Genomic DNA, 14,446 nt, shown 5'->3' on the forward strand with positions numbered 1-14,446 from the left:
GTCACAATTTCCATATCCATAAAATAAGGATAATAATACTTACCTACTTTTAATTATTGTTTGTGAAGTGCTTTGAGGTCCACAGATGAAAGGTATTATATTTGTGTAATACATTATTACATGCCTCATGACAAAACCAGCTTTATTCTCCCCTGCTCTTCTAATCTCATTCAACAGGAAAGAACACCCCATGGGATAGTATAGAAAATGACTCAAATTGACTGCAGACAGGAAAGGTTAAAACAAAAACGATTCTGAACCAAATGAAACCCACCCTAACAGAAGCTCCAGCTAGCTTCCCTGAGTTAAATGTGTGTATCTTTGTTCTACTGTTAAAGTAGCCTTGGGACTTTGAACCAGTCGTTTAACCTTTTTGAATTTCAGTTTCTTCATCTGTAAAATGGCAAAGGTTGGGTTTTTGAGTTTCCAGTTCTCTCCCTCCCTTCAGTCCTTCCCCCACCTACGGAGAAGGCAATTAATGTATCAGTTACCCGTGTGAAATTGTGTAAAACATATTAGCAGAATATATTCTATATTAGTCATGTCACAAAAAAAGCAAGAAAAATTTCTGAAAATGATACTTTGATATGCACTCAGAGTTCATCAGTTCTCTCTTTGGAGATGGATAGTATTTTTTATCAAGAGTCCTTCAGAAATTATCTTTGATCATTGTGTGGATCAGAGTAGTTAAGTCTTTGACAGCTGATCCTCATTACAATAAATATGTATTTTTACTGTTAGTATTGTTGTTACATCTGTATTTAGAGCTATATTGATGGTCAAGTATTTATCAAATGCATACCATTTTCTGGGCTAGGTAGATACTAACTCAAAAACAAAATGGTCCATGCCCTCAAGGATCATAAGATTCAGCCGATGGTGGTGGGAGCAGGGCTGCCTTCCTATTGGAGGAAGACCTTGGATTCTAAGGGGCAGAGCTGAAGATGGAGTGTGGGGGTATAATTGATATAGGGGATGGTAGAATGTTATGTGTGTGAGGAGCAGCAAGTCAGCTACCTTGGCTGTCATATATAGGGTATATGAAGAAGCGGAGGTCTTAGTAATCTGCCTCATGAGGTCAGCAGCAGTCAGGCTCTGAATGGCTTTAAAGGCCATGTATAATCCTGTAGCCCAGGAGTGGGGAACCTGCAGCCTTGAGGCCATATGTGGCCTTCTAGGTCCTTGGGTGCTGCCTTTTGACTGAGTCCAAGTTTTACAGAACAAATCCTTTTATTAAAGAGATTTGTTCTGTGAAGTTTGGATTCAGTCAAAGGGCTGCATTTGAGGATCTACAGGACCACATGTGGCCTTGAGGCCACAGGTTCTCCACCCCTGCCAACCTTTCTGAGGAGTCTGTTGATGCTTCAGGGATGATGTAGTGATGTATGTGGCCAGACCTAGGCTTAAATCGGAGGTCATGGAGTACTGTGGAATGATCATTGGCTCAATAGTCAGAGAATCTGAGTTCAAATCTCATCTTTGACACTCATTGCAAGTGGATGAGCAAGTACTTAACCTACTTGGACTTCAACTTTTATATCTGTAAAATGAAAGGATTTGATTACATGAGCTGTGAGATACTTTGTAGTTGTAGATCTATGATTCTAATGTCATTTTGATAGATTTTTGGAAGATGAATTAGAGATGGGAGAGACTTGAACCAGGGAGACCAATTAGGAGGCTCTTAAAATAATTTAGGCAAAAGATAATGGTAGCTGCATTGTGGAAGCAGAATGCACCAGATTTGGCAACTGATGAGGTTTGAGGATGAGTAAGAGTCCTGAGATCAATTTGAGGATTATGTACCCTTGATAACTCAGAGGTATAATGGAGGACTGTAGAATCCAAGTCTTTTGAGGATCCGTAGGTCATCGGTTCAATTCTGCCACAGAGGAGACATTTATATTTGGAGACATGATGTAGTAGATATAATGATGAACTTGGAATCAAGAATACCTAGTTCATAGCATATGTTACACATTTGCTAGCAGTGTGACCTTTGTTAAGTCACTTAAACAATTTGAGCCTTAGTTTCTTCATCTGTAAAATGAAGGGGTTTAGTTAGATGATCTCTATAGTTTCTTTCTACCTTATTTCTGAATCTGTGATCCTGTAATTTCTGTGTAGTGAACTTGGATGACTGGAAGAGTAGTCATGTGGATGACAAATGGGGAAGTTAGGAAGGGAAAAGGATTTAGAGGAAAACATTGAGTTTTGCTTGAAACATTTTGAGTTTGAAACCCTTTGGCCTGTTCATGGTACATCCAGTTGGAATTGCCCATTACAGATGAGACTGTTAGAGCTCAAGAGAATCATACTGCTCCCTACTTGATCTGTGGGCTTCAAGTTTTTTGGAAGATGGGAACACCATAAATATTAGAGTTTTATTTGCTGTATACCCCACTCTCTCTTAACAATAACAAAACATATGAAAGAAAACAGTCCTACACAGCCTTGAATACACTATTGTTAGCAGTTAGTATCTGACTGAGTTCATAGGGAAGTTTGGGTCACATTCTAAGGCCTCTCCTTTTAGGAGTTTTAATTATAAAGCCTTTGCCTAATAGTGTATGCTTTTTTAACAAGTTTGAGAGTAGTATAGGACAGTGATGCCTAGTTTTGTGATTCTAGGGCCATAATTGCAATTGCCATTAACCAGAAGAGCCACCTAATTTTTGTTTTCCTTGTAGAGTATGCTAATATCTAAACCAGACATCTGGTGGAAAGAGCCATGTATGGCTCAAGAATAGTAAGAAGGCAGGCCAAGAAACATTGGAATCCTATTTGGAAGTGGGGTCATTTTCCCCTTTCCATTTCCATAACTCCTTTTGAAGGGTGAGGTGAATTAAAAAAGGGAGAAACTCTTATACCCTTAGGCTTTAGTTATTTTTCTGTGCCTACAAATTTCTGCACATGGATTGATTCCTAGAAACTTTACAGTAAAGAGGAGAATTTAGCATCAGGCTTCTTTTGACCAGTGGCTATAGCTTTCTTCTTCCATAGCCTTTAAATTAAAGTTAAATGAACTTCCAAGAATCTGGAGATGTCTCATTCCCGACCTGAGGTATAGTTCTAAGTATTTTGGAGTGAGAGAGTTTTTGGTTCAAGCCTTTATTCTGTTTCATCACTGATCTAGGTGGTGATTTCATTCTGAGGTGAAATGGACATGGTCGTATATATATATGTTCATTACTTTAGTCTTCTCTTACTACTCCAGATGAGTCAGACAAAACACAGATTCACTCAGATGCTGAACTAAATATAAACACTATTCATATAAATTCAGAAAATTATGTATGTGAGCCAAGGTATTTTTCTAGGGCAAAGCTTCCACTGCTAAAGTTCTGCCATCGGTCCTGGAGAAAATCAATTTTTGTATCTCAACAATCTTTTATTTTATTGACATTTTAGAGAAAGGATTAAAGTGTTAGTCACCTGTTTGACTCATTAGATTGTGTACTCCATGAGGGTAGGGGCTGTCTTTGCCCCAGCATTTAGTATGGTGCCTGACACATTGTAGGCCCTGAAAAATGTTAATCGAGTCATACTTTCAAAAAAAGGCAAGTAAATATTATGCTCAGTTTTGCGAGGATAGTGTGTATCCATAATAGTTTTCAGGATCTTCCCACAAAGGACAGAACTGTACCCTCTGAGGAGTAAACACCTTTCTTCAACTCTAGGAAGAATGGTGATGAGGAGGCTCCTCAGATGCCACTTGGAGGGTATAGGACTGATTACAAGAAAGAAAAACATGAGTTCTGGTTATTAGTAAGGAGTCTATATATTGACATGAAATATGGACTGGTTGTAAAAAAAATAAGTAGCATTTATATAGAACCTTAAGGTTTGTGAAGTATATTGCAAATATTTTATTCTCACAACAACCCTGAGAGTTAGGTGCTATTATCATCTCCATTTTACAGATGAAGGAACTGAGACATACAGGGGGTTAAATGACTTTCCCAGGGTCACAACTAGGAAGTGTTTGAGATTGAATTTGAACCCAGGTCTTCCTGACTCCAGCTCTAACACTTTACCCACCAAACCACCTATCTGCTTAGACTTATCACATCTGAAGATGCCTACCCATTAAGCCCTTAGAAAGCATTTCTAGATGATTTTAAAAAAAAATTATTGTCTTTTGTTTTTGCACAATCTCAGTTTACTCTACATTTTTCTCCTTATCCCCTCTCAGAGAGCCATCCCATATAACAAAGTTTTTTGGAAAAAGAAAAAAGAGGATTAAAAAATCAGCGACATTGATCAACATATTGAAAATTTGGCAACCCATACAATGTTATACACCAGGGAATCTTCTTTGCTCTACCCCCATTACTGCAAAAAGTTAGGGGAAGTAACATCATATTTCTTCTTTGGAAACAAGTTTCTTTTTTGTAATTCTAGAACATTTCTTTACTTTTTTTTTAAATAAATTTTTGTTTAACTCTTTTGTTATTACATTGCATTTTTCTCCCCTGTATCTCTCCACTTCCCTTTCTCAGAGAACAATCCCTAATATAACCAAGAATTTTTTAAGAAATAATAAGAAAAAAATCAGCAAAACCAATGATGGTGTTGAAGAAATCTGACGAATGCATTGTTCTAAATTGTAAATACTCCACCCCTGTAAAGAAAAGGGGAGAGACATCTTCTCATATTTTTTTCTTCAGTGTCATACTTGTTCTTTGTAATTTTTCAACGTTCATTTTTGAGAGTTAAGTGACTGTTCTTTCCATTTATGTTATTGTAGTCATTGTTCATATTGTTTTCTTGGCCCTACTTCACTTTGTGCTAATTCATGTAAACCTTTACATTTTTTCTGTATTCCTCATATTCATGATTTCTTACATCGAAATTGCATTCTATTATATTCATTTACTACAGTTGTTTACCATTACCTAATTGATTGGCAGCATGTGCTTTGTTTCCAATTATTTGCTGCCACAAAAAGTACTACTATAAATATTTTGGTTTATATGGAGACTTTTTTTTTTGTTAGGGACCTCCTTGGGATATTTGCCTAGCAGTAGAATGTTTAGATGAAACTTTGGTTAGGAAAACCAGATTTTAGGGGGAAAAGTGGTGGTTTCATCACTGTTAGTGATTGAATGTAGGAGGTATAGAAAGGAAAGAAAATAATAGGTAGTAAAGAGATGATTAAAAAGTTGGTGCCTGAGAATAGAATAGGGCTGCTAGCCAGGTTTGTATGCAATGCCCTGTGTTTGCTTGAAGATTTGTGAATCTGATCAAGAGGACTTTAAACTGAAAATAGATGGAGAAGAAGAAACTTGCCTTTGTAACTATTAAGCCATATTCAGATTAACAGCATGTACATGCTCTTACCTGTGTGACCTTGGGTAAATTACTTAACTTTTCTGTGGTTTTCTTAACTATAAAATGAGGCTTATGGCTTAGTTGACCTCAATTCAAGCCAGCATTTGCTAATAAATACCTTCTATATATACAAGGTGCTGGGTCCTGGAGATACAGACTTAAACAGAAAAGAAGCTCTATTCTTTAGAAAGCTTAGATTCTTTGGTGGGGGAGGGGACTCCTAATGTCTTTTGAAATCCTGTCTAGGAGCCCAAGAAGAGCACTAGAGCTGTCTAGTAATTTACCAAAAACATCCAGGAAGAAGGATAGTAGAAGTAAAAAATACTAGTGACCTCACATATGGATACAAATTCACAACATATTTGTAATAAAATGAATTAGAGATCTTAATCTATGCAGGTAAATACAACCTCATAAATTATCCCTAAGACTTGGTGGGTGTTACCTGTGTCTGGAATGCGACAGTAGAAGCATATTTATAACAAACAGATTTGATAAAAAGAGGGGTAGAATAGCATTCTGTATGAAGCAGATATAATCCTGGATGGGAATCCATGACCTGGAAAGAGGAAGCGTGGTGGGCAACATTTCTGTGAGGGTTAAAGGAGGTAGACAGAGATGTGATATTCTAGTGGGAGGATATCCTAGAACATTGATCTTAGAAAAAGGAGTAGAAAGAGATGATGAATTCTGATAAGAGATCTCGAAGCTGGCAGAGAAACAGGATATAGGAGAGAGGGGCCATTTCAGCTGCTTGAATTTCTGCTGTAGGCCTCTATCTGCTAAGAATAACAGCTGAAAAATTCTCCCCTTTATCTTGCTGATCTTACCCTTCATAAGGCAGAGGAAAGAGACCTATGGGAACTGCTGTTTTGGAACTGGTTCTGACCAGTGAGGAGAAAACAGAAGTGACACACCTATGGGAAGGAATGATCCTACTACCTGAGATAGCCATAGGAAGAGGACCCTGAGTACAGTGTGGCACAGTGGGGAGAGTGCTGGGCCTGGAGTTAGGAAGAGCTGAGTTCATATTCAGTCTCAGATATTGACTAGCTGTGTGACTCTGGGAAAGTCACTTCACCTCTTTCTGCCTCAGTTTCCACATCTTTAAAATGAGGATCATAATAGCACATACATCTCAGAGTTGTGAAATATTTTTAAAAAGATTGGGAAAGTGAATTTGACAGAGTTTGGAGAAAGGCTTATTAGACCTCAAGTGGCCTAAGATTCTACAAAGATGCCTAAGAACAGGAATATAAGGATGCAAACCAGTGACACTAATGACAAGGAGGAGGATGGTAGTGAAGAGATTAGTGTACATGGCACGTAATTATTTTATTTTGTAAAAACACACTTAGAAGATAGATGCAATGTTTAGTCACTAATGAGGAAGAACACAGAAAAGAAGGAGCAAGATCCTGTCAGAATAGCCAGAACAACTGAAGTTTGTCATAAATGTGAGGTTGGGGCAAGAAATTAGGAAAGTGGACTGAGAGAACCACTCCTTGAGGGTACCTTTGTCTGCTTCAGTTTCCTCATCTGTAAAATGAGAATATTAATAGCACTTACCTCCTAGGGTTGAAGAGAAAATAGCTATAAAGAAGTTTGTAAAGTTTAAAGTATTATATATAAAGTCTAGCTATCATCATCATCGTTATTATTATTATTATATTTGTGTTAATTTGTTCTGTAGCTTGAATATCAGACTTAAATTTGAAGCAGATTCCTCACCCCTTATACCACACACTCATGCTGCCATATCACTGTTCCCTACCCTCATCCCCCAGTGGGTTCCATACATTCTCTGTAGGCCTTGAGCCCTAAGGCCCTGACTAGGCTTGCATGGTCTAGTTAGAATTTCAAGTCCCATAAGCAACCCCTAGTCTGGTTTTTATACCATGGAGCCTCAGAATGAGCCCAGGCAGTGGAGCTCTGCCTGCTTCGTTTCACTGATTGATTGAATGTACTAAGGCCTTCCTTGACCTGATGAATCCTCTAAGCCAGTGCTGAAAGGGTCATAATTCTTGGGGCCTGACTGATTTTTCACTTTGATTAGGGCTGCTCTTGGTGCTGATTTATGTGTTTTCCTGTAGGGGAACTGGGGGACCTGGAGGATTGGGCTTACCAGTACTTTACATAATCTTTTGAAATGTCTCCTGTATCCTTGCTACTTTTATCTATTAAAGTTTGGGAAGTTGGAGTTTAGCCTTTTTTTGGGGTCATCTGCCTCATTGACCCAATATCACAAAATCCTGGAGTAGGGACAGGGCCATTGCACAGCTTTTGTTCTAGCTGCATTGATTTTGTTCACATAAATGCTTTTCTGGAGGTAGCATGGCATGGTAGATAGAAACCTTAGAAATAGCAAGATGTGAGTTCAGATTTTTTTCCCAAAACATTATGCCATGGGACTGTAGACAAATCACTTAACCTCTCAGTGTCTTAGGCAACAGTTTATGACTAGAAATTTCAAAACAAGTTTTGATTTGCACTAGTAGAGGGAGTTTCTTTATTGGACTTTCTCTATACCAGTCACACATGTGTACTTCTTTCCCTTGTCCCATTGGAGTTTTTTCATAATCATAATGATCCTTTTTTGTTATTTGTGTTCTCCATCCTTTGTTTGGTTGAGAATATTTCCTCTAGTCCTAATTTTGCCAGCCCTGGAGTGAGGAAGATCTGAGATTAAATCTGAACCCTGATACTTATTAGCTGTGTGACCCTAGACAAGTCACTTAACCCCCATTGCCTATCCCCCCAACAAAAAAGGTACCTCCTTCTGATTTTCTTTCATGATATGACCTTTTATATTTAAATCATGGATCCATTTAGAACTCAGCAAAAATTTGGTGTAAGATGCTGGTCTAAACATAACTTCGTTCAAAATTTCTTATTTTTTCCAGTAGTTCTTGTTGAAGAGGGAGTCCTTTCACCAATAGTTTATGTTGTTTTGGTTATCTAACACTAGACTGCTTATTTTTTAATGTGTAGTAGATAATTTTAATAATTATTGCTTTTAATAGTGTTTGAAATCTGATAATCTCATGCCCCTTCATTCCTGCTTTTTTATTATCTCCTATAGTCTTAGAATTGAATTGTTTTATTTAATCTAATTTTACAAAGTGACCTCTTATTAGCTTGATGGGTGTGGCACTAAATCTTTAAATTAATTTAGATAGTATAATCATTTTATTATGTTAGTGAGACACAATCTTGAATAATGAGTACCTTGTCATTTATTTTAAAGTATATTTTTACTGATATCATATTTTTATATTTTAAATATTTTATATTTTAATTTTATATTATGTTATGTTTACATTTGCCTATTTCCCGTCCAACCCGTGATCTCTTGTAACAGAATAAAAAAGGGGAAAAACCAATTCAGCAAAATTAAACATATTGGAAAAATCTGATATCATATGCAGTGTTCCAACACTTATGTTCTCTCATCCCTGCAAAGAAGGGGATTGGAGGAAAAGACATTTCCATCTCTTATCTAGGCCATTATTATTTTATATCACTTTAAATTTATTGATCTTTCTGTTTACATTGTTGTCTTGTGCATAGTGTTTTTTCTGGTTCTTATTTTGCATCAGTTCATCTAAGTTTTCCTGTGGTTTTCTTATATTTATCATATTCATCATTTCTTATAGCACAATAATGTTCTATTACATTTTGTGCCCCAACTTGGTTAGCCATTTCCTAATAATGGGTATCTATTTTGTTTCCATTTCTTTTCTTCTACAAAAAGTGCTGCTATTAATATTTTGATATATTTGGGACTTTTTTTTTCTGCCATTGATTTCCTTGGTGTATATACCTAAGCAATGGAATTTCTGGGTCAGAGTGTATGGACATTTTAGGTATTTTCCTAACATAATTCCAGATTGTTTTCCAGAATGGTTGGGCAGATTCACTGATTACAGGTTCACCGAACATTAGTGTCCTTGTCCTTCAGTGACCCCTCCAACATTGACTTTCCCTCCAATTATTTGTCTTCTTTTTTTACTGTAATGTGGTTTTATTTGTATTTATTACATCAATCTGGAATCTTTCTTGATAAGTCAGTGCCCAGATATTGAATGCAATTTGTAGTTATTAGAGTGGAATTGCTCTTTCTGTTCATTTTGTTTTTTGTTAGCACTGTATAGAAATACTAGTTGTTTTTTTTTTGAATTTATTTTGGTATCATATTGCTTTGTTGAAGCTATTAATTAGTTTCCACACTAATTTTTTAAAAGCAAGCCATCATATTATCTGCAAGTGGTGTTCTGTGCCTCCTAAGGCTGTCAGAGCTTCTACTTCACCCAATATGGACAGCAAAGCCTTGACTGAGCCCAGTTGTTAGGAGACCTGCATTCCAGGCTCAACTGTGCCATTCACTAGCTAGGAAACATTGGGCAAGTCAGTTGCTTTTTGTTTCCCTCTATGTTTTGAATGTAGGAGGAGGTGATCCCAAAGGGAACTCCCCATTCATTGATGCTGGGCATGGCCCTGTGTTTCCTTTTCCTCCTTGTGAGCCTTCATGCCTGCCTTTAGAGGAGTTTAGTGTCTCCATCCTAGCCTCAATTCTAGATTATGGTGGGTGGGAAGTAGCTAACCATTCTTCCCAGAATTAGAGCAAGAATAAACAGCCTGGATATACTTTCTTAGTGCATAGACTCGGTAGCATGATAAGTTAACATTGATGTAGCTCTTTTGTCTCATTTAATCCTTATAATAACCCTGGAAGGAAAGTGCTATTATTATTTTTAAAAGTCATTATGTATTTCTTTTATGTATTCAACTATTCTGGAGAATTGCATGATTTTGAGTTGTGGTTCCATACTTTGCCTAAATTTGCAATTCCTGTTCCTTAGATAGCCCAACCTGCAAGAGTTGCTGTGATCCCATAATCTAGGGGCCCTCCCTTGGCTAACCTATTGTTTAAAGACAGGCACACAGTTAGTTTCAGCTTTTATACTGAAGCTTGCTTCAGTTTGTGCTCTATTCTTATAACCTTCAAAAACCCAAACTATCATGGTTGGACAGTTTCAAAAAATTAAACTGTTGGTGAAAAATAAGTGATTTTCAATGTAAGGACCAGCTAAGGCATTTCTTTTTTTAAGGGAAGATTTGAATGTTGTACTTACTGCATTTGGAATTATTTCTCTCTGTGAATTGTTGCCCAGTAGAAGATTTGGGTCTTTACAGTATCACATACAACTTGATTTAACATAAAAGAAATCTCTGTGTGCCATGGAGGCATTACGTACACAATAAATATGTTTTATAAAAAAGTGCTCCCCTTTGTACCTTCTTGTTCATGTCCTTTACATAGCATCTACCTGTCTTGCTGATATAGTTTTGTAGTAAGGGACTTTCCCTTTCTAAAGTGTGATTGTGCTAGGTCATGGAAGTACAGGCCTGCTTCACACCAGCAGCTCCAGGTAGTCTCACTCTGTGCACGTGTTACACTGTACGTAGTGACTGGGTGCAAAGGGAAGCAATAGATTCCTTCCTGCCTGAAGAATACTTGCTCTTTACTAGCCTGATTTTCTACTTCATTCTTCTCAGGATTTGTTAGTGAAGCCCTTGGAGGTCAGGAAGCCTTTTTGAATAATTTCTTTGGAAGAGTAGAAAGAGTAGAAATAAGCTGAGGTAGGTTAGAACTTGGAATCTAGTTAAGTCTATAGTAAAGTAGATGAGGGAACAAAAGGTTGTCCAAGATTGGAATAGTAGAAAGGACGGACAGCAGATTTTGAGTAGTTATCAAAATGTGTTTGTTGAAGCTCTCTTACTAGCATTGGTAAAGCACAATCATTTTCTAATACCCGAATAAACTGTATTTTAACAAACATTTAAAATTATTTTAATATTTATATTCTATTTAGTTTCCCATTTTCTGATTTATGCATATGAATTTGTCAGAAGGACTTGAGATTAAAACGAGTCTCTAGGCATATGATGTCTTGAAAAAGGGACAGGGAAAGATGGATGGATTCTTTGTTTTCTATGGGATTAGCCTCATTTCTTTGGTTTCATGTCTTCCTACTCCTCACACTCACTACCCTCATCCCCCTCTAAACAACTTGTGGAAAAGGTTGGAGAATGTTTTAAGGCTCAAGGAGCTATAGAATAGAATTGACTGGAAAAAATGTATCTGTGCTGACTTTACTGAAAGTTAAACAACAGTCATCGCCTTTACAGTTTTTCTTAATTTAATAAAAAGCAATTTTTATGGCTAGGTAATAAAAAGGAAAAAATAAAACATTAAATCCCAACTTCTAGAGCATTTTATTTATTTATATCTTAATTTTTCCGCATGCTTTTCTAAGAACTTAGGGACAAACAAGTACAGATGTATGTGAAGACCTGTGTAAGAAGTGATTGAATAGGATAGTTAGCAGGAGGTCAGAAGTTCCTAAATCTGACACAAGCCTTTGATAATTGCTCTGCTTGGTCAATCTGGCTTCAGGTGGGCCATGAAAGATTTAATATGGTCCTGTGGCAGCCTGTAAAGACTGTTGTCTTTAAGAAAGAGTGTTATTCTATATGCCAGATTGGTTCAGGTTGCTCCAGTTTACACAAATTTAGTCCTTTTTGCCAAGACTACTAAACCTCAGTGCCGCACAAATGATACTTCCAAATGGACTTGGAGACAGAGATATTTTGACCTTGGAATGGAGCATAGATTGTAATATTCATGAACTTTTTGGATTTTTTTCCCCTTTAAATAGACAGTAGTAAATTTTGTTGTTTGAATGAAATAACATCTCCTGTCATCTATATTCATACGTATTTTTCAGAAATCTCTATTTGTACCTTAAGTGAATTTAATAATTAAAGTTTTCAGTTATATGTTTGTGAGTTGGTTTTTAAAAATATGCATACAAGCAGGGTACTAATAATGCTTTATAAATATAAATAATGAAACTTGACAGATGTATTACAGCCCTTCTCTGAAAGATGCTTGATATTCTAGGGAGTGAAAGTTTGACAGAAATGGAAGGGGTTATGCAGGGTGTTATGCAGATAAAGGTGATTAAAAGAATTTAAAAAATATGATCAAATGTACACATTTGTGGAGATTAGAAGCTAGTTGTGAATCAGAATTTTCTAAGTGTAAAGATTGCAGTAGTAATACCTGACATTTATAGTTTTTGAAAAGTTACAAAATATTTTATATACATTATAACATTTGAGCTTTATATATAATAAATACTGGCGGTGTGAAATTCCTTTAGAAAATTTTAATGGGTAAGTAGTAGCTAATATGAAACTTTAAAAAAATAATTGACTTTTGGGCACTAAAATTGTTTATTTTAAAAAGTTGCAAATGTTGCGAATGCAAAACCTTTGGAGGAATGAGCTGCTTAGAAAGGAAGATTCATTTTCTAAAATAAAAATGCTTATATGACATTGATTTGCATAAGAAATCTATATTTTGATAGATTATGTGTATCCTTCTAAAGACAAAAATTGTCTCAATCTTTAAACCAACTTCTTTTTTTGTCTTAACAGATTCATGGAAATATGTGTTACTTTAATATTGCCTTGGAATTAATGAAGTGGAAATATAGATCAAAGCAATTTGGAGAAAACAGAAAACACAGTTTTATTCATCAGATTCTCTTGAGGTAAGATAATACCTATCATTAAAAAGTTAGATTTGAAGGTAGAAAGCATTTTATTTTCAGCATAGTAAGCACTCAATAAATGCTTGTTGATTGATTATGTCTTAGGAATATGTAGAATAAATTAGTCATATTTAATGTCATTACATTTATCTCCAAAAAAAAAAACCCTGTTAAATGTAATTCTTTAAACTTTAGATCATTATATTTCAAGCAGATTTTCCTTCACTTATTATTTGAGTTACTTCAGTTAAGTTTATTGCTTCTTCATGTAATTTTCTTCATCCAAACCACAGAGTATAGGCATTAGGTACTGTTTAACTGAAAAGATTTTAATTTAAAAAGTTAAAAACACACTTTCTCCTTCTAAAGATAACAAAACTCAAATGGGGACTTACTTTGAAATTTAATTATCTTCATATGAAATTTTTATGCTTTATGTATTAGGAAAAAATATTACACCTCTCCAAGCAACAAATTCAGAGATTATAATTTATCACAAGCAGTAGAAATTATTATATTGAATATAATAGCTAGAGAATATGAAGTTGATCTAAACTAAAGAATATTTTAGGTCAGTTTGTTACTTTCAAATACATACAGAAATGTAAACTATAGGCTAGAAGTCCAAAACGTTGGGGACCAGCTTCAATTAACAGAAATAATTTGTATTTAGCTTATTAGTCACTGACATGTAAATAATTCTTCTAAGATTGATTTCGAAAGTATTTAAAATGTATTAAGCTACTATAGAAATTGGCTTTTATATTAATGCAGCAATACTGTTATGTGAATAGTAATAGAAAAATCAATTTAATTCTGCTCATATCCCATCTGAGTAAGAGAAGAGAGGTTCTCTGGTACCTATTTGAACTAATGTATATGCTTACATTTTATATAATCATCATGACCTTAGTTATAACACTACAAGTAATAAAAGAAACTTCAAGGAATCTTGATCACTGGTCATAGAGGTCTGAGGGGTCAGAGCACAGTTTACTCACTGACCTCTTTCTGAATCTGGCTCCTTTTCCTGTTCTTTTCAGACTTCCTTCATTTAAAGCCTACACATCTCTCTTCTCAGTGAAGAGGGGTTATTTTTTTTTAATCAATCAATCAGTAAACATTTGTTAAGTGCCTATGGTGTGCCAAGACCAAGCCCTGTGTTTATTTTCTAATTGTATGAGTGGACATGTTTGTCATCAGAATCAGAGTTTCTAAAAATTGATCCTACAATTTAGTCAGTCACTCAGCAGATGTTTATTGTTCTGTGTATGAAAGATGCAAAGAAGTATGGGACATCTCTGCCTTACAGCAATAGGTTATTTGGGGAAAAATAAGGCATTTCACAGCTTCAGTCCCCTGAGGCTTGTGGGCATTTGAAAGCTCTTTGTTATGCTCTTCTAGGGTCTGTTTCCTGGACTGGGAAAAAAATGAAAAGACCCACAAAAGTTTCTGCACGCAATTTTATAAGCCAGCCGAAGGTTGACTCC

At 35.8% G+C, this 14,446-nt stretch overlaps 1 protein-coding gene across 1 annotated transcript in view; it reads left to right on the plus strand.

Moving 5' to 3' along the window:
* BMPR1A (bone morphogenetic protein receptor type 1A) overlaps positions 1 to 14,446 on the plus strand; it is a 104,665-nt gene that overhangs the window by 21,862 nt on the left and 68,357 nt on the right. The window contains exon 2 of the mRNA XM_072628565.1: positions 12,841 to 12,956. The gene's annotated coding sequence lies outside the window, so the exon portion shown is untranslated. The remainder of the gene's footprint in view (positions 1 to 12,840; positions 12,957 to 14,446) is intronic.

The sequence above is a fragment of the Notamacropus eugenii genome, chromosome 1, assembly GCF_028372415.1.
Source record: "Notamacropus eugenii isolate mMacEug1 chromosome 1, mMacEug1.pri_v2, whole genome shotgun sequence".
Classification (NCBI taxonomy): domain Eukaryota; kingdom Metazoa; phylum Chordata; class Mammalia; order Diprotodontia; family Macropodidae; genus Notamacropus; species Notamacropus eugenii.